Source organism: Lytechinus pictus, chromosome 7, assembly GCF_037042905.1.
Source record: "Lytechinus pictus isolate F3 Inbred chromosome 7, Lp3.0, whole genome shotgun sequence".
In the NCBI taxonomy this organism is placed as follows: Eukaryota; Metazoa; Echinodermata; class Echinoidea; order Temnopleuroida; family Toxopneustidae; genus Lytechinus; species Lytechinus pictus.
The window spans coordinates 24118437-24145552 of NC_087251.1; the positions used below are offsets into that span (position 1 = coordinate 24118437).

The following is a 27116-nucleotide window of genomic DNA, read 5'->3' on the forward strand; positions in this document are numbered from 1 at the left end:
GCCCAACGCCCTTCACAGTAAAAAAAAAAACCCAGTTGTTTAAAGAGTTTAAACAATATTTGTTGGAGTGACAGGCTTGAACGACGTGCTTAAAATTTTAAACAGTGTTGGAAAAAACGATGCCTCAGGACTTTGTTTAATAAAGGACTTTGTAAGATTGCAGTTATGTAACAGGGCTCAACAGCCAATCACAGTTAAGATGTCCAAGGTAATTGCAATAATGGCAAAGTTGCAATAGTTGTAAATCTGTATGAAACGGGCACCATGATTAAATGTTTTCGCTGTAGTTTTCTCGCTCACTACACTCGCACATAAAGAAACAGGATAGTTGATGCAAGAAGCTACCTGCTATATAGTAGACCGGCCAAAACGATTTTTTTATACTTTGGACGGCAGAATTTGTTAATGCTTGCTAATGCTTGGCATCCAAGCTAAAAGTCTTGCAAAAATACCCAGAAATAGCGTACGGCCGGATGCCAAGCGCACTTTTGCGTGAAAGTGTCATTTTTAGCCTAAAATCTAAAAGAATGTCGAAAATCACGCGTTTTGATATTTTGACGGAATATGTTAACATTTTTTATTATCTTTGATATGCGATTCTTTTTATTTGGTTTTTTCAAAATATAAGTCTCATAAATAAACATTTCAAATTTGAATATTACACACACATATATATGGCACAATGAAACATAAAACCGCGATTTCCTCAAAATAAAAGTTTTTGAAAACTATCAATAGTTTGAAGTTTTTTACACAACTTAAATTCTTCGATTTAAATTCTTTTATCCATCGAATGTATAGTAAATGTCCTAATGCCACAAATATTAATAGAATTTTCAAATAAGATAGAGGATATCTCATTTCATGTTATCCGAAAGGAGACAATGTGTATTTTACAATGTGCGCATTTTGAATGAAAACTTGAACATACCGTACATTATGTACATAATTACATGAGTAAGTCATACTAATAGTTTTTATACTTTGGATAGAAAAATTTGTCATTTCTTGGCATCCCAGCTTAAAGCAGATACGAACCAATAGCGCCATCTCGAGTCCTCAACTATTCATACCAGGCCAGTTTCCTGACCCATAAAGCTAGTGTAGTCTATTAATATAGACCCACTTGAATGATAACTTGCTAATTAACTACTCAATACATTTATACCGCAGTAGTTATAGTAGAACAATTACCCTTCCTCTCAAAACATTTTAGTTTCTCTATACAAATTCAATGAGTTCAATTTATTATCTGTAGTATTAGTAGATATCTGAAAACGTATATTTTAACTATAACATCTATAACAATGAGAGACCACACACAGTTACTGAGGAATAACGTCCGGGCGGATGCTAAGTGCACTTTTGCTTGAAAATATCATTTTAAGCGTAAAATTTGAAAGAATGTCGAAAATCATGCATTTTGATATTTTGACGGAATATGTTAAAGTGTGACTACCTTTGATATGCGATCATTCTTATTTGGAGTTTCAAATTATAAGTCTAATAAATATGCATTTCAAATTGGAATATTACACACACATAATGGCACTATGAAACATAAAATCGTCATTTAATACTCGAAATAAAAGTTTGTGAAAACTATCAAAATTCGAATTTATTTTACAACTTAAATTCTTCGATTTAAATGCATTTATCTATTGAATATACATGTATATCAATCGTCCTAATGTCACAAATATTTAAAAAATTTCAAGTAAGATGGACGATATATCATGGTATGTTATCCGAAAGGGGACATGCATAATTTATCGGGTGGGCATTTTGAAGGTAAAATTGAATATACCGTACATTATAAACACAATTACATGTATAAGTACATACTTAAAACGAGTTACAAAATTTCTGGCCGCAACTGCCCCTGCCCCCCCCCCCCGGGCCCTGGGATCGATATTTTGACTGGGGGTGCTGATGTAAATATGACAAGCAGAGGTTGTATATATCTTTTAAAACGCTGTTTAACTATTACCAATGCTGTAAACCCTTGACGCCGATCATACGCCGGGCTGAAAATAGTTAAAGGAGAATGAAACCCTTGGAGCAAGTTAGCTTTGGTGAAAGCAGAAAAATCAAAGAATAAGATCAACAACAGTTTGAGTAAAATAGGACTAGCAATAGAAGAGTTATGAGCATTTGAATGTCGAGATCACTAATGCTATGGAGATCCTCCCATTGGCAATGCGACCAAGATCTATGATGTCACAGATGAACAACATCTCTTTTTGCTCATTCTAATCATTCATCAATGATATAATGTTGTGAAACCTCTGTACTTGTCCTCTCATAAAGAGAACACCTCACCTTGTGATAGACTCTATAAAAGTGAGAATATAAGTGAAATAAGTACTAAAGTAATGAGGGAGTTGTACGTGTGTGATGGCACAGATCTTGGTCGCATTGCCAATGGGAGGATCTACATGGCATTAGTGATCTCGACATTCAAATGCTCATAACTTTCTTATTATTCATTCAATCTTCCTCAAACTTTCAACAATATGTTTCTTTAATTTTTCTCTTTGATATGGATTCAGCTGGTTTCAAGGGTCTTTCTCCTTTAACTGTAAATTAAATGTAAATAAAAATATAAAAAATGAAATTTCACTGCGTAAAAATGTGGCATAATCTGATAATAACAAAGTTATTGATTTTTTTTAAATTTAGCATTGTGAAAACAGTTATACGTACGCCGTCATGATATATAGGTGGGCTCATGATGTCATGTTCCTACCTTCTTTTTCTGTTACATGAAATTGAATTTATTTGAAGTTTTCATACAATAGCCAATAGGGAGGAGCGGAAAAATAACTTTCTCTACATTTCCCTCCGTAATCATGATAAAGGATAAATTATGTGAGCGCGAGCTGAGGAAATTTGATATTCCGATCTGAAAAGGGGGAAATTTAACATGATTCAATGATGCGAGCTCGAAGTGCATGCTATCTGAAACTATTTGATATTCCGACCTAGGACTATTCGTAGGAATTCATGAAAAAGATATATATCTCATCAATTAATTGGCCTAATGAGAGTGCGATCTTTAAATATATTGTAACGTGAGACCCTATCAAAATAACCTTTTAAAAATAGTATGCTGCCACCACAATAGTTTAGAGAGTTATTGAGCTCTTGGCCAAGCATAATTTAACACTTGACCGTAATGAAGAAACTTTTCTTCGATGAGAACTTTAAAGAGCTAGTGAACCACCAATCAGAATAGCTATCTCATGATCCATAATATCTGAGTTCTACTACGAGCTCCGCGATTGGTCCATCTTCTTGCATCGACCGCCAACTTTTAGCCTCTCCATTCTGCCAGAACCACAGAGGTTGAAGGAGCTCCGATGATCTGAAGAAAACCGTCTTTTCTCCCATCACAAGACTTCTGTCATACTCCAGCGTCCTGACCTTCACAGCAGAATTTAACTGGTGAGTTTACTCACTAAGTGATTTAGTAAGATTTAATTATATAACCATGATATTTCTCATCTTTCATCGATAGAGTTAGCCCTGAACCAAATCTCTATTTACTCACATACAACACGTTTTGTTCGCCTCGTGTTCTACACACACACGATCAGGCATATCCAGATCACACACGTGCAGTCGTATGGACATAGGCAATCATAGAAGCGGTCAGTCCTTGCTTCGCAATCAATCATTCTAGTCTTTTCCTCAGTTCTCAAATCTGCTCTTTATCACTGGGTTTCACTAGGTAAGCGTAGTTTTCCAAGCTCGATGACGAGTTCCGTTTTCTTGCAATATACAAGGTTGGTCTATAAATAAACTAAGAACCCTAACTTAAATAATGCTTAAACTAATTGTACGGTACTTCTTATCCCTAATCACATCATCAATCAATCATCACTAATCAATTGATCACCATTTCTAATTCTAAGACTTAACAACAAATCCAATTTATTGGATTCATCATTCTCAACAAACACTGATCACTAATCATGTTCCTTCTGTTCAAGTGTGCAAGTCCAATTACTGATTTCCTAAGAAATAACAAGTAAAGTTCAACTGAACTTTAATATAAGAAAACTTGAAGTTAACAATTCTGAAACATTTCAACGATAAAATTTTGATATTTACATCACTTTGCATAAGTATGAAAATTCATTGAATATATGGAATGAGCAATATAAAATTGTATAACTTACTCTACATAGTAAAGAACCTAAATGTAAGTCTGTGCATGTCACTCTTAAATTGATAGAATGATAAATAGAATAATAATTAATTACTAACTTAATAAATCCTATGTATTCACTGTTTTGAATACACTAAGCAATAATCTGTATCAATTGTAAATATCGAGCTGTAGCTAAACTACATCCTACTTAGTTCTGTACTTTATACTCCGTAGAGTTGTGTTCTCTCTAAGAATTATTTCAACTTAAGACTGTAATCTACTCTCCACAAAAGTTCCAGGACCAATGGTTCTTTTCTGTCGTTCTGACTTATGTGAGTAATCCTATCTAAACTGCCAGCAGTTACTCAACACCTTTCTCCATCCAATGTCACTAACCCAATACAACACACCAATCTCCAATAATATCCTTATCCTATCAACCTCTCAACGGGCCTTGTTTACCAGCCTTACAGCGCCTACAAAACTTCCACTCACTTTGTCGGTGTGAAGTTTGTAACAACATCCAACATTCTGTGTGATGAAAAGCCTCAGAAATCCGTAAATATCTCTAATCATCACGGGTTCAAGAATAGACTCACATAGTACCTTTCTTAGCATTAAAGCCTACCAGAAACTTTAACCTCGTCCCTGCTGTCTGAGAATACAGCTAAATGAAAACAAGTCTGAAAGACCAACACCTAAGCAATTATTCCTATTTCACTGTAACTAAATTTACCATCTATTAATACAGTGTCAATATTCTAAATGAAGAATTAAGCTTCATCTATAAACTGAGTTTACTTCAGTCTATGACTATAAACATCAAGTATTCTTAATAAAACATGTGAATGACTGCACAGAGAGTTTAAATTATTTACAAGTTGTTTACAAATGCTTTCTGATTGATAATCAGCTATTTACATTTCATTGATTATTTACATAGATTACCTTGTAATCAATATTCTAGTTACATTGTATTTGTCAGATTATCAGAATTAATATTCAGTATTCTGATCTGAATAACATTAAGTATTCTGATATGTATAACATTAAGTATTCTGATCTGTATAACATGAAGTATTCTGATCTTATAACATGAAGTATTCTGATCTTAACAACTACGGGAATAGCATGCTTGACACCTAAGTAACACGTGATCTTAACATCCGAACACTCATGATGACTAGCTTTGTTTAGTGTGATCCTATTTGTATATGATGTAAGAAATGTAAATAAATAATCAAAGTCATTAATCCTGAAATTAGAATTGAGTTAACAACTCTATCAATAAATATCCTTTAAACGACCAATGTGGAAAAATCCCAAAGTCAGATCAATATTCAAAGCGATACCAAAACAACACACATTCCAGAACAACTTGACAGTTTTATGTCAAATGTTACTGACCAAAAGATAATCTCTGTTTAAAGATTGAAAATCTGACACTAGCCTTTTCCACGTTGGTAGAATAATTCTATCAATGCAGTAATTTAATTTCTCTGACTAGATAATTTGATTAAATATTCAGACTGTCAAGAGTCCTAAAAAGGACTGCCTAAATATTGTCATCAAGTCAGAAATAAATTCATAATAATATAAAATGCATAAATTATCCAATTTCATAAATAAGGTAATTAAATATCCATTCAGGAGATTCCTTGAAAGATAAATTAACAGTCAGCATTCATGTTCACTATTGTGACTATCAATTAATTTCTATCTGCTCCAAACAATTGTTTTCATGTCAAAAAGAGCACTAGTAAGCACCAATAAATGCATTCATATCTTCTCTAGATATCTATCAAACAATTAGTAGACTTGACAAATCAATCAAAGTCTGCTAAAGAATAACAAAAGCTGCCCAATTTCTGTGAACAACTGATAAATCCAAGCTGACTATAAAGAAATTCAACAGAGTATTGGTTGCCAAAAAAATCATCACTAATCCCAAAAAGGTGACGAATGATTTCAAATTCCTAGCTAAAATTCATCATTATTCTCACTGAATTCCCTGAATGAATCTAAGTGTCATATTATGACGTAATGTACTCACAGAAGAATGTACAATGTAGAAAGAGAAACAGAGAACGAGAATTCTCGAGAGAGTGAATGTGAATTGTGACTAGGAGAGCTAACTTAACTCGAGAGAGCTTCCAGACGATATGACAAACTCCTCAAACCTCCCCTATTTATAGACTTTTGGCCCCCCAGGATTTTGGCAATTTCTGAGCTCATTGCATTACGCGGCGGGTTGTTATGTAATTTTAGTGCTTTAAAAACCACTCTTTCCACATAAACATTACGCAGCAGGATGCTATGCAAATTCAATACTTTAAAATACCAATGATAGCGCGTCTGTGCGCGTATGCGCGCATCAGAGCTTTAGATCCAAGGAAGAGTTCAAAATCCTGGCGGTAATTGTCTCAGAATAAAGGAAAATAACAGTATCCAAACATGAATGAAGAAATTCCAGCAATAAATTAATGCTGTCATCAACATCCAGAGAATCTACACAAAAGGTAAGATTCTAATTTTGACTTAGAGCTATTTAAACGCTCATAAAATTTCATAACAGACCATACCGGTCCCATAAATAGATCATACTGCTGGCTCTACGTGAATATGGCGTGACTCAGCAGAAATATACCAATTCCTCTGCGCTAACACGTATGCGCGCACACTAGCAATTAATCCAAGTAAATTCACCAGTCTCTCTCCGGAATTCAGGTCACAGTTCACGTAGTAAAAACAGCTGATCGCCGGCATTCAATGACTATACTGGAGTTCAGTTACGTGATGTAAACAAACAAAGCTCAATATTAAAAAATGGAATATGGGGAAATCTAAATCTTTATTTTGAAGATTAGATCTTTCTTTTAACGAAAAGGGGTTTTCTTCACACTACCCCCCGCCAAATAAAGTCACTGTCCCAGTGACTACATTAAAATAGCATTAAATATCAATATATAGCAATACATGAATATTCATGTACATAAAAGTATTCTTAAATATCATAAAATACATAAAGATCATACAAAATACATGACAACAAATTACTTTGCAACTTTTGGTCTTTTCTCCGGATAGTGAGAGTCAATTAATCTTCTTTTTAGAGTGTATCCATTCTTGGTCTTGGTATAATACGATGTCGCAATTGTAACCTTTGATACTATTTGGATCTGTTCACTTTGGCACCCAGGAAGTTTTATAGAAATATTCTGTTTATCACCGACAAGTTCAACAATTCTACTTTCTGGTTTATCTTCTGTGTTGCCTTCTGCAATCTGTCTGATTTCCTCCTTCAATCTCTTCTCCTCATCTTCTAATCTTTTCTTCTCTAACTCCCTTTCTTTCTCTAGTCTCTCTTCTTCCTGTCTTTTTGCTAACTCCTGCTTGGCTTCTTTTTCACGTTTCCTTCTCTCTAGCTTCCTCTTTTCTTCCTCTAATCTTTTCTCCTCCTCCTCTATCTTACGTTTCTCCTCTTCTAGCTGCTTTCCTTCCTCATCCAGTTGCCTCTCCTCTTCTTCTTTCTCCCTACTTTCCTCTAGTTTCCTTCGTTCTTCTATGATCTCTTCGTCTAACTCGTCTACTGTACTCCTATCAACCCTTTTCCAAACTCTTTCCTGACTATCCTTCCTCCTTCCTTCCTCTATTGCTTCTTGTCGCCTCCTTTCCTCCTCTTTCCTCTTCCTCTGTTCTTCTCGTCTGTTCTTCTCTTTCTCCCTTTCTTCTTCAATCTGTCTCCTCTTCTCCCTTTCCTGCTGTTCCTCCATCCTGTCTTTAGGCTTAGGCAAAGTTGGGCTAGATCGTAGCGTGTCTACTTCTTTGGTATGAGCTCTATGATGTCGTTTGTAATGCTGTCTCATTGTCTCTCTTCTCTCAGTCTCGTGATTACATCTTTGACAGTGAATAAGAAAAGTCATTTGATGAACCTTCCGTAAATGATAGTTTAATTCCGGATAAGTTGAAAATACTCTTTTGCACTGGCTGCATATATAACTTCCATCCTGGTACTGTAAGATACAAATTACAAAGTATACAAGGCATATAATTGTATGTTGTCATACATACAATAAAAATGATAAAGGAATATTGTTGAATAAATTTCTGAATACAGTCATCATGGTGAAGATGTATTGCTTCTGTGACTCAAAGTTCAATGTATCTTTGTGGTGGAACCCTGTTTCTATTTGGATTATGCCTGATTTCTTGTGTCAACCAGTTTTTCAAAGGCTTTCCAGTATAAGCCTTTAGTCGATCGATGTGCACCACCTTTGGTTTGCCTCTCGATGATTCCTGGATTCGATATACGACATCAGAAAGTTTGGTTACTACCATAAATGGTCCTTTCCATTTCATGCACAGCTTAGGGCACACTCCTTTCTTCCTTGATGCGTCGAATAACCACACCCATTCTCCAGTCGTAAAACTTCGCTGAATGATATTTCTATCATAAGACTTAGCCTGTCTTTCAGCTGCAATTCCAAGTTTTTCTCTAGCACCTTCATGTACCTCGTGTAACTTTTCCCTCACATCACTCACATAGTCTGATTCTTCTTCATTTGCAGGTGTTGGAGAAGGTAACAGCAAATCTACCGGCAGACTGATTTCTCTTCCAAGCATCATCATAGCAGGACTCTCTCCAGTTGATTCCTGGACTGCTGATCTGTATGCCAACATCGCGAACGGAATCCTCTCATCCCAGTCCTTCTGTTCGTCATCTGGATTGAGCAATGACGACACCATACCCAGTAAGGTTCTATTAAATCTTTCTATAAATCCATCTCCTTGTGGGTGTAGTGGGCAAGTCCTTGTTTTCTTAATACCAAGCATCTTACACATCTCTGCCATCAGCCTTGACTCAAAATTCCTCCCTTGGTCACTATGTAGTTCTTTTGGTATTCCATACCGACAAATAAACTCCTCCACTAGTACCCTAGCAACCGTCTCCGCCTCCTGATCTGGTAATGGGTACGATTCTATCCATTTCGTGAAATAGTCTCCCACGACTAACACATACTTGTTTCCACTGTCCGTCTCGGGTAAAGGGCCCAAAATGTCCATCGCTACCCTTTCTAGTGGTGCACCAACTCTATATTTCTGAAGTGGAGCTTTATTCTTCTTTGGGGGGTTTTTCAGCTGTGCACAGATAGTACATCTCTTAATCCACAATCGCACATCTGCAGCAAGTCCAACCCAGTAATATCTCCTGTGTACTTTATGCAATGTCTTATTGACTCCAAGATGAGCAGCTGTTTGAGAACCATGTAATTCCTCCAGTACTGTACTTCGCAAAGAACGAGGGAGTACAATTTTCCAAGTTATCTCCTTTCCATCTTCTGATTCCCATCTCCTCATCAAGACACCTTTTTGTACCTCTAGCAAAGTCCAGTTTACCCAGTAAACCTTAGTAGCTGATGATAGGTGTGAAACATCTTTCCAGCTCGGTCGCTCACTGCATATTTCCTTCCATCTCAAAATATGTTTTATGTCTCCATCTTGTAACTGTGCCTTCCTGATTTCCTCTTCAGTTATTGGCGTAAATGTTATGGTAGACATCTCCTTTTCATCACACTCTCCAGCCTCCATGTCAAAATCTCGTGTTAAGTAAGCACGATAGAATCCAATATAGTTCACTATCGAAAAACAATAATATAAATTCAATTAATGTCACAGATTCACAATCAAATAGAAATAAAGTCTTTTTTTTTTCTCTTTCACTTCCAGTCTTCTAAAATCTCCTACAATGTCGGCAATCGGTGCAAGGCCGTCTGGATAACCCATCAGCATTCAAGTGGACACGTCCAGCACGATGCTCTAAGGTGAGTTGATACTGTGTTATCACTTCAAGCCATCTGGCTAACTGTCCTTCAGGATTCTTAAACTGTAATAGCCACCTAAGTGCACCATGATCTGTTCTAACTTTCACTTGTTGTCCATACAGATAATGACGGAAATACTTGAGAAAGTTTACAACAGCTAATAGCTCCCTCCTTGTTACGCAGTAATTCTGTTCTGCAGGATTTAGAGTCTTACTGGCATATGCAATAACCCTTTCCTTTCCCTCTTGCTCTTGTGAAAGTACTGCTCCTATTGCAAAATTGCTGGCGTCTGTATCAAGAATGAATCCAACATTCAGTCTTGGGTAGGCTAGAATTGGGGCGGTCGTTAACAGTCTCTTCATCATCTGAAAAGCCTCCTCGCATTCTGTTGTCCAGATAAAGGGCTCATCTTTCTTGGTTAGATTGGTAAGTGGTTTCACAACATCAGAGAATTTGAGTATGAATCTCCTGTAGTAGGATGCTAATCCAAGGAAACTTCGCACCTCTGTCTGGTTGGTTGGTGTGGGCCATGATTTAACAGCCTCTATCTTATCCGGGTCAGTCTTCACTCCATCGGACGATACCACATGTCCCAGATATAAGACCTCCTTCTGAAATAGATGACACTTCTTGGGTTTCAATTTCAGATTTGCTTCTCTTAGTCGCTGTAGAGTTATTCTCATTCTATTGATCATCTCAGATACATTAGAGCCATAGACTATTATGTCATCTAGGTAGATTAAGAGTATCTTCCATTGCAGACCTCTGAACACATTTTCCATCAACCTCTCAAAAGTAGATGGCGCATTGCAAAGTCCGAATGGCATGACCTCGAACTGGTATAATCCTCCTGGTACCACAAATGCTGATTTTTCTTTAGCGTCATCATCTAGTGGAACTTGCCAGTAGCCTGAAGCTAAGTCTAGCGTGCAAAAGTAACTTGCACCTTCAAGAGAATCCAGTGATTCAGCAATGTTAGGTAATGGAAATGAATCTTTCACAGTATTCTGATTCAGGAGTCTGTAGTCTACGCAGAATCGTTTGGTTCCATCCTTCTTATCCACCAATACTATCGGGGAAGACCAGGCACTGGATGAAGGTGTGATGATTCCACGTGTAAGCATGTCTTCAATTTGCTGCTCTACTTCTTCCCTCTGTCCCATAGGGTGGCGTCTAGGTCTCTGCCTAATAGGGGCATTGCTTGTAGTATGGATACTGTGCTTCACCTTGTCAGTACATCCAATATCATGGTCGCCTTTTGAGAATACATCACCGAAATCTGTCAATAGGGTAGCAACATCAGAATGGTGAGCATCTTCAATGTTCGGTTTAGCTCTCTCAAAGACATCTGTCAAATGTTCTGGTACCTCCTGTTTGATGACCATTGCCAATCTGCTACTTCTGTGATTTGTGCACGAAATAGTCTCTCCATGTAAGGTTACCATCATTCGCTCACAATCAATAGTTGCATTTGTTTCTTGTAAGAAGTCCATTCCAATAATTCCATCCACATCGATTCCAGCTATAATGACAGACACATCATACATCCTTCCAGAAATGCTCATTGGAATAACTGTCTCCCCAAATACTTCAATTGGGGTTCCATTGGCTTGTCTCAGTTGAATTTCTGTCTCCTTCACACCTGGCATTCTATCATGGTATGCTTGACCCAAAATAGCTCCAGACACAATAGTTATTGTTGACCCAGTGTCTACCAACATGTATTTTGTTTCACTCCTTATATCTACTGGTATATACATAGCTTGGTTAACATCTCGAATAATGCAAATCAAGGGATTCGCTGCTTCTAGTTGAAAATCTAGTTCTGTGGACCTGTCTGGTCTGGCCGTCCCGTGGTCCTGCGAGTAGGCCTTCTGTCGTTTCCCTGGTACGGTTTGCTGCAAACACGACTGATGTGTCCAGGCTCTCCACAGTTGAAGCACACAACTCGTGGTGGACCTCCATTCCTGTTCACACTCATCTGCTTCATCATTGATTTGATTTCTTGTAGGCTTGACTTTAATTCTTGTATCTCCTTCTTTACTCTCTCATCTGCAGGTGACGACTGCACAGCATCCCCTACTGCTCTGACGTGACGTGGCCTAATCCTCTCTCGTGACTTCTCCGTCTGTAGAAAAGACTCTGTCGTCAACGCAGCTGTAATCGCCTCTTCAAGCGTTCTAGGATGAGCCCGGAAAATGGCAGCCCTGATTTCACCATCTTCAATTGCTTCTGAAAAGTGTCCACGAGCAAGCCTCTCTCTAGCATCGTTGCTCAGCTCCGGGTAGGCTAGGCAAGTCAAATCTCTAATTGCCTGACCTAATTCCTGTAGACTCTCCTTCGGCTGTCGACGCCTAGTCCTCAACTCCAGCAAGAAATTTTCAGCATTCTCTCTTGGTCCAAATCGTCGCTCCAAATGGGAAGTGAGATTGGAGTACGTAAGTTCTTGTCCAACTGGAATATTATTCAAGACCTTCAGTGCAGCGCCTTGCAGTCTCGTGGCAAGATATTGTCCAGCCTCGACATCATCCCAATTATTCAATCTTCTGCAGACGTCAAAGTGTCGGCAATAGTCCGTCCATGGTACCTTCCCAGCAAACTTATCCGGCAAAACGTCCCTAGCTCCAGATCCTCTCAGTTTCTTCGGGTCGGTCGTTTGGTGACTCCCAACATAGGAAGCATTATTTCGGAATTGAGTTGGCGTATAAACCTGGCGCCTCTCCGCAGGAATAGCATCTCCATAATTTGCCATGTCTACCGCTATCTCCGGATCCTGCTCATCTAATACCCAGCTCCTCTGGACTCCATTATTTCCAGGATCTCCTGCTGCCAACTCAGCACTTGGTTCCATCATACCGAGTGCTATAATGTTTAATATATTTGGATGTATGTTTATTTTCTTGTGTTTAAGTATAAACATACATGTTTTAGATTGTGTCAAGCAAACGTACCCTTACATTGTAAAAGGAATAGATACATTGTAAAAGGAGTAGATTTCCTTATTATTCACAGTGATTAATTCACTGTCATGTCCATAGACATATAAATGCTCATTTTCCATATTCAATCTTAACTTATTTAATGCACACTTGTAATAAGGAACTCAAAACACAACTTATTTATTATACATAGCTTAAACAATACATTCTTAAATATCTACTAGTACCGTACACAACTATACATAATAATAGCAAAATTTTTATATACTTAATACAGATCATTCTACTACTTAGCAGACAAAAATGTACCGGTATTTTTTTTTTTTCTTTTAAAAGTGGAGGGGTTCTTTGAAAAGACCATCCCACCGCCGTGCCACCAAAAATGTAACGTGAGACCCTATCAAAATAACCTTTTAAAAATAGTATGCTGCCACCACAATAGTTTAGAGAGTTATTGAGCTCTTGGCCAAGCATAATTTAACACTTGACCGTAATGAAGAAACTTTTCTTCGATGAGAACTTTAAAGAGCTAGTGAACCACCAATCAGAATAGCTATCTCATGATCCATAATATCTGAGTTCTACTACGAGCTCCGCGATTGGTCCATCTTCTTGCATCGACCGCCAACTTTTAGCCTCTCCATTCTGCCAGAACCACAGAGGTTGAAGGAGCTCCGATGATCTGAAGAAAACCGTCTTTTCTCCCATCACAAGACTTCTGTCATACTCCAGCGTCCTGACCTTCACAGCAGAATTTAACTGGTGAGTTTACTCACTAAGTGATTTAGTAAGATTTAATTATATAACCATGATATTTCTCATCTTTCATCGATAGAGTTAGCCCTGAACCAAATCTCTATTTACTCACATACAACACGTTTTGTTCGCCTCGTGTTCTACACACACACGATCAGGCATATCCACATCACACACGTGCAGTCGTATGGACATAGGCAATCATAGAAGCGGTCAGTCCTTGCTTCGCAATCAATCATTCTAGTCTTTTCCTCAGTTCTCAAATCTGCTCTTTATCACTGGGTTTCACTAGGTAAGCGTAGTTTTCCAAGCTCGATGACGAGTTCCGTTTTCTTGCAATATACAAGGTTGGTCTATAAATAAACTAAGAACCCTAACTTAAATAATGCTTAAACTAATTGTACGGTACTTCTTATCCCTAATCACATCATCAATCAATCATCACTAATCAATTGATCACCATTTCTAATTCTAAGACTTAACAACAAATCCAATTTATTGGATTCATCATTCTCAACAAACACTGATCACTAATCATGTTCCTTCTGTTCAAGTGTGCAAGTCCAATTACTGATTTCCTAAGAAATAACAAGTAAAGTTCAACTGAACTTTAATATAAGAAAACTTGAAGTTAACAATTCTGAAACATTTCAACGATAAAATTTTGATATTTACATCACTTTGCATAAGTATGAAAATTCATTGAATATATGGAATGAGCAATATAAAATTGTATAACTTACTCTACATAGTAAAGAACCTAAATGTAAGTCTGTGCATGTCACTCTTAAATTGATAGAATGATAAATAGAATAATAATTAATTACTAACTTAATAAATCCTATGTATTCACTGTTTTGAATACACTAAGCAATAATCTGTATCAATTGTAAATATCGAGCTGTAGCTAAACTACATCCTACTTAGTTCTGTACTTTATACTCCGTAGAGTTGTGTTCTCTCTAAGAATTATTTCAACTTAAGACTGTAATCTACTCTCCACAAAAGTTCCAGGACCAATGGTTCTTTTCTGTCGTTCTGACTTATGTGAGTAATCCTATCTAAACTGCCAGCAGTTACTCAACACCTTTCTCCATCCAATGTCACTAACCCAATACAACACACCAATCTCCAATAATATCCTTATCCTATCAACCTCTCAACGGGCCTTGTTTACCAGCCTTACAGCGCCTACAAAACTTCCACTCACTTTGTCGGTGTGAAGTTTGTAACAACATCCAACATTCTGTGTGATGAAAAGCCTCAGAAATCCGTAAATATCTCTAATCATCACGGGTTCAAGAATAGACTCACATAGTACCTTTCTTAGCATTAAAGCCTACCAGAAACTTTAACCTCGTCCCTGCTGTCTGAGAATACAGCTAAATGAAAACAAGTCTGAAAGACCAACACCTAAGCAATTATTCCTATTTCACTGTAACTAAATTTACCATCTATTAATACAGTGTCAATATTCTAAATGAAGAATTAAGCTTCATCTATAAACTGAGTTTACTTCAGTCTATGACTATAAACATCAAGTATTCTTAATAAAACATGTGAATGACTGCACAGAGAGTTTAAATTATTTACAAGTTGTTTACAAATGCTTTCTGATTGATAATCAGCTATTTACATTTCATTGATTATTTACATAGATTACCTTGTAATCAATATTCTAGTTACATTGTATTTGTCAGATTATCAGAATTAATATTCAGTATTCTGATCTGAATAACATTAAGTATTCTGATATGTATAACATTAAGTATTCTGATCTGTATAACATGAAGTATTCTGATCTTATAACATGAAGTATTCTGATCTTAACAACTACGGGAATAGCATGCTTGACACCTAAGTAACACGTGATCTTAACATCCGAACACTCATGATGACTAGCTTTGTTTAGTGTGATCCTATTTGTATATGATGTAAGAAATGTAAATAAATAATCAAAGTCATTAATCCTGAAATTAGAATTGAGTTAACAACTCTATCAATAAATATCCTTTAAACGACCAATGTGGAAAAATCCCAAAGTCAGATCAATATTCAAAGCGATACCAAAACAACACACATTCCAGAACAACTTGACAGTTTTATGTCAAATGTTACTGACCAAAAGATAATCTCTGTTTAAAGATTGAAAATCTGACACTAGCCTTTTCCACGTTGGTAGAATAATTCTATCAATGCAGTAATTTAATTTCTCTGACTAGATAATTTGATTAAATATTCAGACTGTCAAGAGTCCTAAAAAGGACTGCCTAAATATTGTCATCAAGTCAGAAATAAATTCATAATAATATAAAATGCATAAATTATCCAATTTCATAAATAAGGTAATTAAATATCCATTCAGGAGATTCCTTGAAAGATAAATTAACAGTCAGCATTCATGTTCACTATTGTGACTATCAATTAATTTCTATCTGCTCCAAACAATTGTTTTCATGTCAAAAAGAGCACTAGTAAGCACCAATAAATGCATTCATATCTTCTCTAGATATCTATCAAACAATTAGTAGACTTGACAAATCAATCAAAGTCTGCTAAAGAATAACAAAAGCTGCCCAATTTCTGTGAACAACTGATAAATCCAAGCTGACTATAAAGAAATTCAACAGAGTATTGGTTGCCAAAAAAATCATCACTAATCCCAAAAAGGTGACGAATGATTTCAAATTCCTAGCTAAAATTCATCATTATTCTCACTGAATTCCCTGAATGAATCTAAGTGTCATATTATGACGTAATGTACTCACAGAAGAATGTACAATGTAGAAAGAGAAACAGAGAACGAGAATTCTCGAGAGAGTGAATGTGAATTGTGACTAGGAGAGCTAACTTAACTCGAGAGAGCTTCCAGACGATATGACAAACTCCTCAAACCTCCCCTATTTATAGACTTTTGGCCCCCCAGGATTTTGGCAATTTCTGAGCTCATTGCATTACGCGGCGGGTTGTTATGTAATTTTAGTGCTTTAAAAACCACTCTTTCCACATAAACATTACGCAGCAGGATGCTATGCAAATTCAATACTTTAAAATACCAATGATAGCGCGTCTGTGCGCGTATGCGCGCATCAGAGCTTTAGATCCAAGGAAGAGTTCAAAATCCTGGCGGTAATTGTCTCAGAATAAAGGAAAATAACAGTATCCAAACATGAATGAAGAAATTCCAGCAATAAATTAATGCTGTCATCAACATCCAGAGAATCTACACAAAAGGTAAGATTCTAATTTTGACTTAGAGCTATTTAAACGCTCATAAAATTTCATAACAGACCATACCGGTCCCATAAATAGATCATACTGCTGGCTCTACGTGAATATGGCGTGACTCAGCAGAAATATACCAATTCCTCTGCGCTAACACGTATGCGCGCACACTAGCAATTAATCCAAGTAAATTCACCAGTCTCTCTCCGGAATTCAGGTCACAGTTCACGTAGTAAAAACAGCTGATCGCCGGCATTCAATGACTATACTGGAGTTCAGTTACGTGATGTAAACAAACAAAGCTCAATATTAAAAAATGGAATATGGGGAAATCTAAATCTTTATTTTGAAGATTAGATCTTTCTTTTAACGAAAAGGGGTTTTCTTCACACTATGTTCAGGCGTGAAAATGGGACATTTTACATGTGTTAAGCACCTTTTGTAATCCTGAACAGGGTGCGCGTGTTAATGAATATTTTTAACTATTAATGCGCGCGCGAACGCGAGTCGAAATTTGTTATAAACTAATATGAAAAGGAGATTTTAAGTAGTTTTTAGAATGAATATAAAAGTATACATAAAATGCAAGCACGCAGAGCTATGAGTTTTGACAATAAGACCTGAAAAGGAATTGTTCCAATGGTTGACAGAACCTTGCTGCTACACCAAATAAATTGGCCTAGTCGTGTTAGTAAAATTTTCAACCCACTACAAGAGAGAAGTTCATATAAGTATAAACGGACAAAGTGGATAATAATCACCTTCACATTTTTTACAGACGTTACCAAAATAGTTGAGTCAGAAATAGCCGGTTTCCGATGTATCATTACATTTTAACCATTTAAAAATATATATCCTAAAGTATCTAGCGAATTCATTTATACGTTTTCATTGTAGATGACCATTAAGAATTTGCTATTATGACGGCCATCTTTGAATTTTTATGGAAAAATAACTTTTTAACAAAATACCATGTATATTGTCAATATACATCACTCGATATTGCTCTAAAATGATACCAGTGTGCCTGTGACAAGAGATTTCTCTTGTCACAGGCACACTACCGAATTGCTTCTTGGACTTTACTTGTTGGAATATCAATGCCTTGCTCTACCGTGTATACTGAAATTACTTAATTGCAATTCTCAATCTAGGGAAAACTGAACAATTGCAGGACTCTTTGCTCTGATTGTAAGCTCAGACACAATTATGAAGTATAGTAGTAGTATTCATTTCCGTATTAAAAGCACAATTATATACAATAAAATACGGTGGATAGCCCACATTCAGCGTGACTGGCACAATCACGCTGGTTTTCCGTGGGGTCCAAAACATTTAACATTAACATATAAGTTAGATACAATAAAAGCAGATTAAAATAACAGATGTACAGAAGATAAATGAAAATAGTGACGATATAATGTTTCGCTATGAACTTTTGAATTTTGGGTGCATTGTACTGTTAATATTTATAAAACGTGGATTTAATTGAATTGGTTTTCACAATGATCTAGGACTTTGTTTACAACCACTTTCTGTTCTTCAGATTTTGAGTGTTGTCAATCATGAGCATACGGCCACAACAAGAATTATTTGTTTGTGTGCTTTTTTCAAAAACAGTAATGTTAAAACTACACCGCCGGTTTTAAAGAGGATGATCATAACATGGAGTAGCTCCATGATCATACCAAGCATTGTACACTACAGCGTGTCCCACAAAACATGTTAATGGCACTTTAAATGAGTATAATGTGAAATTACTCAATCCTATTGTATATAATTTATGTAATCATAAATTAGCATTTTTTCATACAACTGGCTTGAATTTCATGCAATATTATTCATTAAACAAAGAGAGATGGGCCTTCTTTCAGATTTCATGAGAAAACCTCTCAGTCCAAGTTTCGTTATTGCATTGAATAAAGTACGCACCCAATCACGTCTTCATTCACTATTAATCTATTTCCTTTTTTTAGATTTTCGGCCCACAACTTGCGGGCCGATACTTAAATTTAAAAGGAAAATGAAGGTTTAAAAAGATTGGCATGACATCTTTAATCAAACGTGATTAATCAAACATGAAATTTACTTTAAACCAATGGGATGCACGGTTAGTGACTTGCGGTTGATTTTTAGTTGTTTTTAAAGGCAACACTTTCTGCAACAGGCCCCTGGACTAGCATTATGCAATCGAGAACATTCTGTTTAAATATTCGATCCGAATAAAGAAATATCTATTAAGTCACTGGTTATTGAGCCCAGAATCTTTCATTGAGCTGATGGTGCCTATTGTGCTGATTGTGCCCTCAGAGTAACTAAATAGGATTAGAGAACAAGAGAAACAAAAATACACGGGGGTTGGGCAGGGCCCTGTGAACGATATTTTAACTGGGGGTGCTGATGTAAATTTGACAAGCAAAAAAAAAAATCACTAAAAAAATGAAGGTCACTTTGGTCCTGAGAAAGGGGGGCACTTTTGTTTAACATTTATTAATTTATATTAGAATCCCAGGGGGTGCTGCAAATGAAGAATAATACACGCAGCACCCCCAGTAAAATATTGGGGGTTCAGCACCCCGCTTCCCAGGACCATGCCCCCCCCCTTCGCTGACTAAGGTCATGTGTAGTGCCCGAAAGGATTACATGGGGCTGAAAATATCCCGTTTTCAAAATAATCTGTTTCAAAGATATTTTGTACTATATTATATTTTTTTTCTATTTTAGTTTAGCGAGATAGGCACCCTACTCAGGATTACAAAAGATGCCGAATAAATTTTCAACCTGAGCTTCACTCTGGCATTTTTTCTTTCACAAATGAGATAAACAGCTTGCTATCTGTTAAAAGACATGCTATTGTCTGGTTAGAAAATGCAAAGTTTTTTGCTTGCCCCTCGCGCTCGCATTGTTTAGGTAAATACGCATCAAATTAATTATTAAACAAATGTGATAGCTTATCCAATTTTTAGCTCTCAGTCTCTCCCAATTTTAGCTCGCGCTTCACGCTGTCATTTTTGTTTAGTGAGATATATATTCTTTTCTGCCATGAAAGACATGTTTAAAATGCTCCGTTTTTAATTCGAGATTTTCAACTCACGGTTCGGGCTCGCATCAATCGTTTAATTAGATACTGATAATGTTCATGATTTTGTGGTGATTTTTTAACCTCATTTAAGCATGAATGCTTGTAAGCAAGCAACCAGAGGACCAACGGCTTAAGGTCCTCTCCGAGTGTTCTTTAATGTGGATTTAAATGCCTTACCAAAGGGCACAAGCGTACCAAGTGGGAATCGAAGCCAGGGGGGCGTTTCATGAAAGGACTTGTCGGGCGTTTTATCCGACAAGTCCCATTTTATCCGACAGTTACCATAGGAACAGTGCCTCTCAGCCAATCAAAATCATGGAAAGATGTCAGATCTGACAACTTGTCTGATGAAAATATTGATGAAACGCAACCCAGGTCACCGGAATCCCCTCTCTACCGATTGAGCTATCGCGCCTTAGAATGTTTCCTTTCTGATTAAAAAAAAAAAGCAGCTCGCGCTTGTACTGTTTTTTAAAATAGAAACATAGTGTTCTTTATTTCAAAACGTCATTAAATTGGCCAGTTTACAGATTGGAATATAAGAAAAAAACAGATTGCGCTTATTGAAAAAATATGTATTAAATGCCCCGTTTTCATGTCAGAATATTACAAATTTCTGAATGTTTTCAATATGATAAGTAGATACGAATTATGTTCATAATTACACCTACGTATTGTTTAATTTTCAGCTCTAAATTTCATGGCATATACAACAAAAATCTGCTTGCGCTTTGCGCTCTCATTATTTAATTAGGCCTTGTCAGACACCTAATCATGTTTGTGAGAATAAAACTAATATGTACTTGATAGTAAATACTTGATGAATAAATCTATTTTGGTACCCCCTGCAAAATATCAACCCCTCCCGTGCTCCTCTGCTGACAAAATCATAACTGCACTGCTGGTGAGCGTACTGAGTGACCGAGTCTTTTAACCAAAAGCCTTAATTTAGGGCAGAATTTGTGTTCAATAAGAAATCAATGTTTTAAATACAATATTACGCTCAATTTAGGTCATTTTAAATAAATGAATAAATAAATAAATTTGCAAACAAAAAATACACATTTCTATCTAGTTTGTAAAGTTATATGAGCAAGACCCTTATATTGGAGTTCAGATATAAGAAGCAATCAAGGAAAGGGCTAATAGAAAATTTTAGAAAATAAGCGAGTCGTCGACATTAAGTGAGATAAACAACAGAGGGCTGGAGAAGCAAAAATCGACAAGCGAGACAATCCGCTGACCCCCTCCCCAACTCTCTCCATTCTTTTCCTTCTGTTGTTCTATGCTTTTTCTTTAAACTTTTTGGGGCAAGTTTCCCCCCTCCCCCTCACTTCCATGCATCTTTATCAAAAGGCCTACGTCAGTGTCCATAGCCCAATTTTCTGATTTTAGAATCTAGAAGGCATTGTTTCATGCAACTACGGTCTCTTTTAATTGATCAGCACTGTAAAAAAATATTGGGTAAAATTTTAACCACGAGGATAATTATGTGTCCAACCAATTTGGGGCAGTATTTTACCCAATACGGAAATATTGCAATTACTTTAGAATGGGCAAAATTTTCATCACACTGGATAAATAAAAATGCCCCAAAGAAATGCCCAATGTTGGTTGGACACATAATTACCCTCATGGGGCACTTTTACCCAATATTTTTTTAGAGTGAGTTCATTAGACCAGAAATAATAAATAGATCGGTCTATAACCATTTGAATGAGCTAAAAGTCTTCATAATGTGGAGAAAGATGTTTGAAATACCCAAAGAGTAGGCTCTTAGAGTTCACATTTTAATTCTCCTTTTTCTTCAAATCTCATTTCATCACATGCATTGTCATGTTGCGAAATGCAGTCGTATGAACATCATGACAAACAAACAAGGCTGATAACTAGAATCCAGCGCAGATATTGTAATATAGATTGAATGTATAATTTTACCTTTGCACGTACAGTATACTATCAGACTATGATATATGAGCATGGACCTATAAACAGCAAATGCGAAAATTGGAGGTAAACATAGATTTGTTATAATCAAGTCAAACATGTAAAATGAACTGAGTAAAAATCTTAACTTGCAATGCAATAGACCAAGAAACATTTATGATTATACTTATTCATATTTTCACGAAAAGATATTATTTCTTCAATAAACATAGCAGCATAACTCTACAAACGTAAACATAACCCTCAAATCATGACGGGTATCGCACTGATCTATATACTGTATGTATAAATAGTATATAATCATGTGCAATATAGATGTATTATGCGCCGTTTGTTTTTATAAAACATGCGCTTCCGGTAAATGTACATTGTTTTCTTTCGGATCACATAAAACGATATATCTTACATCTTATTTCAATTTTTTTCGCTATATGTGACACGACAACATTTGTTATGTGTTTATTCGATGAACGCGTTAAAAATGGACGAATTTGAGATGCGGAACACAAACATTCTATACTATTGATAGTTTTCACAAATTTATATTTTGAGTAAATCACGATTTTGTGTTCCATATATATATGTTTGTGTAATATTCCAATTTGAAATGTATATTTATTAGACTTTTAATTTAAAAATTCAAATAAAAAGGATCGCATATCAAAATAAAAAAAATGTAATAAAAAACTTTAACATATTTCGTCAAAATATCAAAAATACGTGATTTTCGACATTCTTTCAGATTTTACGCGAAAATTATGCTTTCACACAAAAGTGCACTTAGCATCCGCCCGTACGTTATTCCTCAGTTTTTCCGTAAGGCTTTAAGCTGGGATGCCAAGAAATGACACATTTTGCTATCCAAACTTCCAAAGTATAAAAACTCTTAGTATGTACTTTATACATGTAATTATGTACATAATGTAGGTATGTTTAATTTTTAATTCAAAATGCGCATCTGGTAAAATATACATCAACCCTTTTCGGATAACATAAAATGAGATATATTCCATCTTAATTGAAAATTCTTGTAATATTTGTAACATTATAGGACATTTACTATACATTCAATGGGTAAATCGAAGAATTTAAGTTGTGTAAAAAATGTCAAACTATTGATAGTTTTCACAAACTTTTATTTTGAGGAAATCGCGGTTTATGTTTCACTGCGCCATATACGTGTGTGTAATATTCAAATTTGAAATGTATATTTATCAGACTTATAATTTGACAATTCAAATAAAAAGGATCGCATATCAAAGGTAATCAAAAATCTTAACCTATTCCGTCAAAATATAAAAATGCGTGATTTTCGAAATTCTTTCAGATTTCACGCTAAAATGACACTTTCACGCAAAAGTGCGCTTGGCATCCGGCCGTACGCTATTCCTTGGTATTTTAGCAAGACTTTTAGCTGGGATGCCAAGCATTAACACATTTTGCCGTCGAATCCTTACCAAGAGCCCTTTTTGACGTTTGGCCGGTCTACTAATATCTAGCAGCGAGAGGTGGAAGACGCGCATTGCAATTGTCTCCCCAGCCCCCCCCCCCCACCCCGTTGGTCTTGCAAGGAAGGGCCCACCCCCATGTCCCCATCTATAGCAAGTGATATTCATTGTTTTTTCAAGTAACTCAATGTGAGCCTCGGAAAAGAAGAAATTGAAATGGACGCGTTCTAAATACCACCTTCACTCTTAAAATGTTGGGCAACATACTGTCCATACAATAATTGGTTAAAAAAATTATCCAACTCTGGGTAGTTTTCAACCAATACTGTGTTGTTTTCACCCAAAGCACATATTAATGGTTTAAAACTTCCCAAAATTGGATAAAGTTTTAACCAATTGATGTGTGGACAGTATGTTGCCAAATATTTTTAAGAGTGTTTATTATTTGTTATAATAATTACATTTGAAATAAAAGAAAGCATATTTTGTCCTTGTTCGCTTGCTCGTAGACACAAAATGGTTTCAGGCAGAGAGCAAGGTACCCAAATAGAGTCACGATCATAAGGTAGATAAATTATGATCAAAAGTAAAACATTAATATCTTATGAAATATGGCTATACTGGTAATGAATTTTATCACAAAATAACACTTCTTCCGTGAAAATAATTTCAGTGCGTTGTAATTTTTCGTGTATTATAATATAACGAAGATCCAATGCTTTTGGCAGACGAGGTGTACAAAATTATTACAAGGCGATACATGGCCACGGGATTTTAACCACTACCAAAATAAATGTTAATTAATCACTCAAATATTCAGACAAAATAAACACGGCATGCGATGTTTATCAGAAATAATTTTTTATTTTTTAGCACGAAAAAGACGCTTATTCAAATCAAGCTCACGCAAAGATGGTTGAGCAAATGCGATGATTGACAATGGTACATTTTGATTTCTAACACGAAATTGGTCATTATTTTCATTGCTCGTTACGCTCATCGTACACTTACATTTAAGAAGAAGGACGCAGGTCACGGGATGGACTGATTTTTGTTCAATTGTCAAAATAAACAAAACTATTCTCAAAACATATAGTAATAATAATAATATTAACGTAGGGTATTTCCATTGTATTACTTTTTAAGCATTAAGCCTTTGAATCAAACTCATTTGAGACTTGATGGAATAAGGCACTGTTTTTTTTTATTACCAACATTGTAGATGAATTCATTTTCGAAAGTCGGATTTTTTAAATTTATTTATTTGTTATTTCTTGCTCTCCTGAAAACGTTATGATACATTTGGAAACATGAAAACTTATTAGAAAATGTTTGTATCAACTTGATAAAAAGTTAAACATGATGAATATAATGATACTATAATATTTTTAAATGTGTTTGAAAAAACATTTAGAAAACAATCTCAATGCGTTTTCAAATTTTGCAATAACTGACATAATGCGATGATTGGGAATTGTATACTCATTACAAAAGCTCACTATAAATGTGAAATTAAAGCAATGTGAAATTAAAGACACAAAAGACAAAAGTAAGATAAGACTACCAAGTATAAATTCTTGACCACAAATGACTCTTTTCTCGATCACAATCCACTATCCATGGATGCATTTTGAAATTAATACTCATCGCCTTCATGATATTCAACTGCGTTGGCCCAAGTGCTTTCAAAAGTGGGGGCTGAAGATATAGGTCTATTAATAGTTGCTTGATTGTCGTCATAATTAGTTCAAAATAGTGAAAACCGTTACATTGATCGTCATCCTAGATCCATTCATCCAGTCATTAATGTTAAGCTCATTCAAAGGCTATTCATGATCTTCCAGCATCTCAAGATCGAGAGAACGGCTTAGCAGCCCAGCAGACCAACACTAGACTTACGTTCTTCACGTCATTTTCTGGTCAAGTTTTGGGAGTAATTCATCCTTAACATGCTAAAGGGCGTCAAGGTGTATCGTTATGAAGCTGTCAACTGGTTACGTTAACTGCTCTTCGTTTTGATGCTGATATTCCCAACATCTAGTCCTCTTTGATTCAACAAAATATAAATCAAAGCAGATCCAAATACAGTGGCGGGTATAGTATGAGATGTGGGTTCTCCTACCATCAAGAGTGTGTAGATGGCTCCAATCATGATGCCAAGAAGAGGCACGGCAGCGAACATCCTGTAACCAGGTCTCCCGAATGCAAGTAGAGCTCCCAAAATCAATTCTGCAGCGCCAACCAGTGATATATACATAGTGGCAGTCTTGATGCCTAAGAAGTCCCGCAGTGGCAAAACTTTTATGAATTGTTCGAATCCATCATACATTTCAGGAAGTCCATGTCCTACCTGATCCTTGTCGAGGGGTAGGACTTTGACGAGTCCTGCGAGCATGAATAGCACTCCGAAGACGAAGGCGAGATAGTGACTGGTAGCCATTGTAACTTTGTTGCAATTAAAGGAGCTAAGCTATGAGAAGCAAAGTTCTCTGTCGATAATGATGATTCGTATGATTTGTTTATTTTATATATAACCTCAGGTGAAATATACTGCAATACGCCTCCTCTAGTCAGACTCAAAGGTCAAGAAGATAAGAATATACGTGATGAAATAATCGTAAACAATTCAGGGATGTTTCGTTTTATTACTGAGAAGTATAGAATGTAACCAACAGGCGTATAGTATACTGTGCACCTTAGTGCCTTGTTGTAGTACACACCTCAATACTGACCACCGGGACTGACCATTGTCCATGCATAGAGCTATTGGACCATCCCCCCACCTTAAAAAGGATCAATAAAAAGGGAAAGGGCCGAGTGAAATGAGATAGCTCTATGGTCCATGGTTGGTCAGGAACTCGATCGGTAATATTGTCCGCTTTTGTGTTGACGGTACGGAAAGTTTGTGTCACTGATCTGTATTATTTCAGGTCAGTGATGAGGCCCGGGAATCATGAACACCAGTGGGGTCCAATAAATTTGTGAATTATCCCAATAATCCCTGCAATAAGTCTACTGTGGCACTGCATTTCATCATTTTACTAAAAAATAATAACATTAAGCAGATTTTTCATTCATTATAATACAACCATTTATATGTAAGTTTTATAGCTTTCCACTTATAAGGTTCAAAGTATTCCCCTCACGATTATTTCAGTCAGAAACTTGGAATCATATGTTTAGCCTTTTGTTTGTTTGCTTTGATAAACTAATTGATATTACTGAAATGGAAATCGTAATTCAAGGGTTCCAAATTATGGTTTTCTTTTTTTTTCTCTCTCTCTCTACCCATCTTTTTGCTATACTAGCAAAATGAGAATACGTACCCTGCATGCCTGCCTATGTTCTTTCTCGAAGGCCAATCTTACGCCCAGCAAAAAGTTTATTTGAATAAAAAATAAAACGCTGAAAAAGGGCATTTAAATTGGACTTGATGAGGTCCCATACACAAATCAACTTTTTTTTTTTTGGGGGGGGGGGTGGGGTAGGTGTACTTGACCTTTCACATTCAAGGCAAACGGGCGAAAGATGCACTTTGTTTTTTGATAAAGCGTAAATTGTATCAATATTTTGATATAAAATGAGTTTTTGTTATCTATAACCTGCTACAAGCAAGCCAATTCCTTATTTTCGGCCAATTTCGTTTTGTTTTCCTGATATGCCTATGCCGTGATCTCTCGATTTGTCTGCAACTTTCTTTTCTCTCTGTCGATCTCCCTCCCTCTCTCACTCCCTTTCCCC

General features: G+C 36.2%; 1 long non-coding RNA gene across 1 annotated transcript; it reads left to right on the plus strand.

Annotated features, from left to right (window-relative positions):
- The first annotated feature begins 3099 nt into the window (after positions 1–3099).
- LOC135154739 (uncharacterized) lies at positions 3100–15992 on the plus strand. Its single transcript, XR_010294129.1, has 4 exons — positions 3100–3447; positions 8725–8907; positions 9884–9978; positions 12037–15992. It is a non-coding gene; the product is annotated as an uncharacterized LOC135154739 (long non-coding RNA).
- The last annotated feature ends 11124 nt before the right edge of the window (positions 15993–27116 follow it).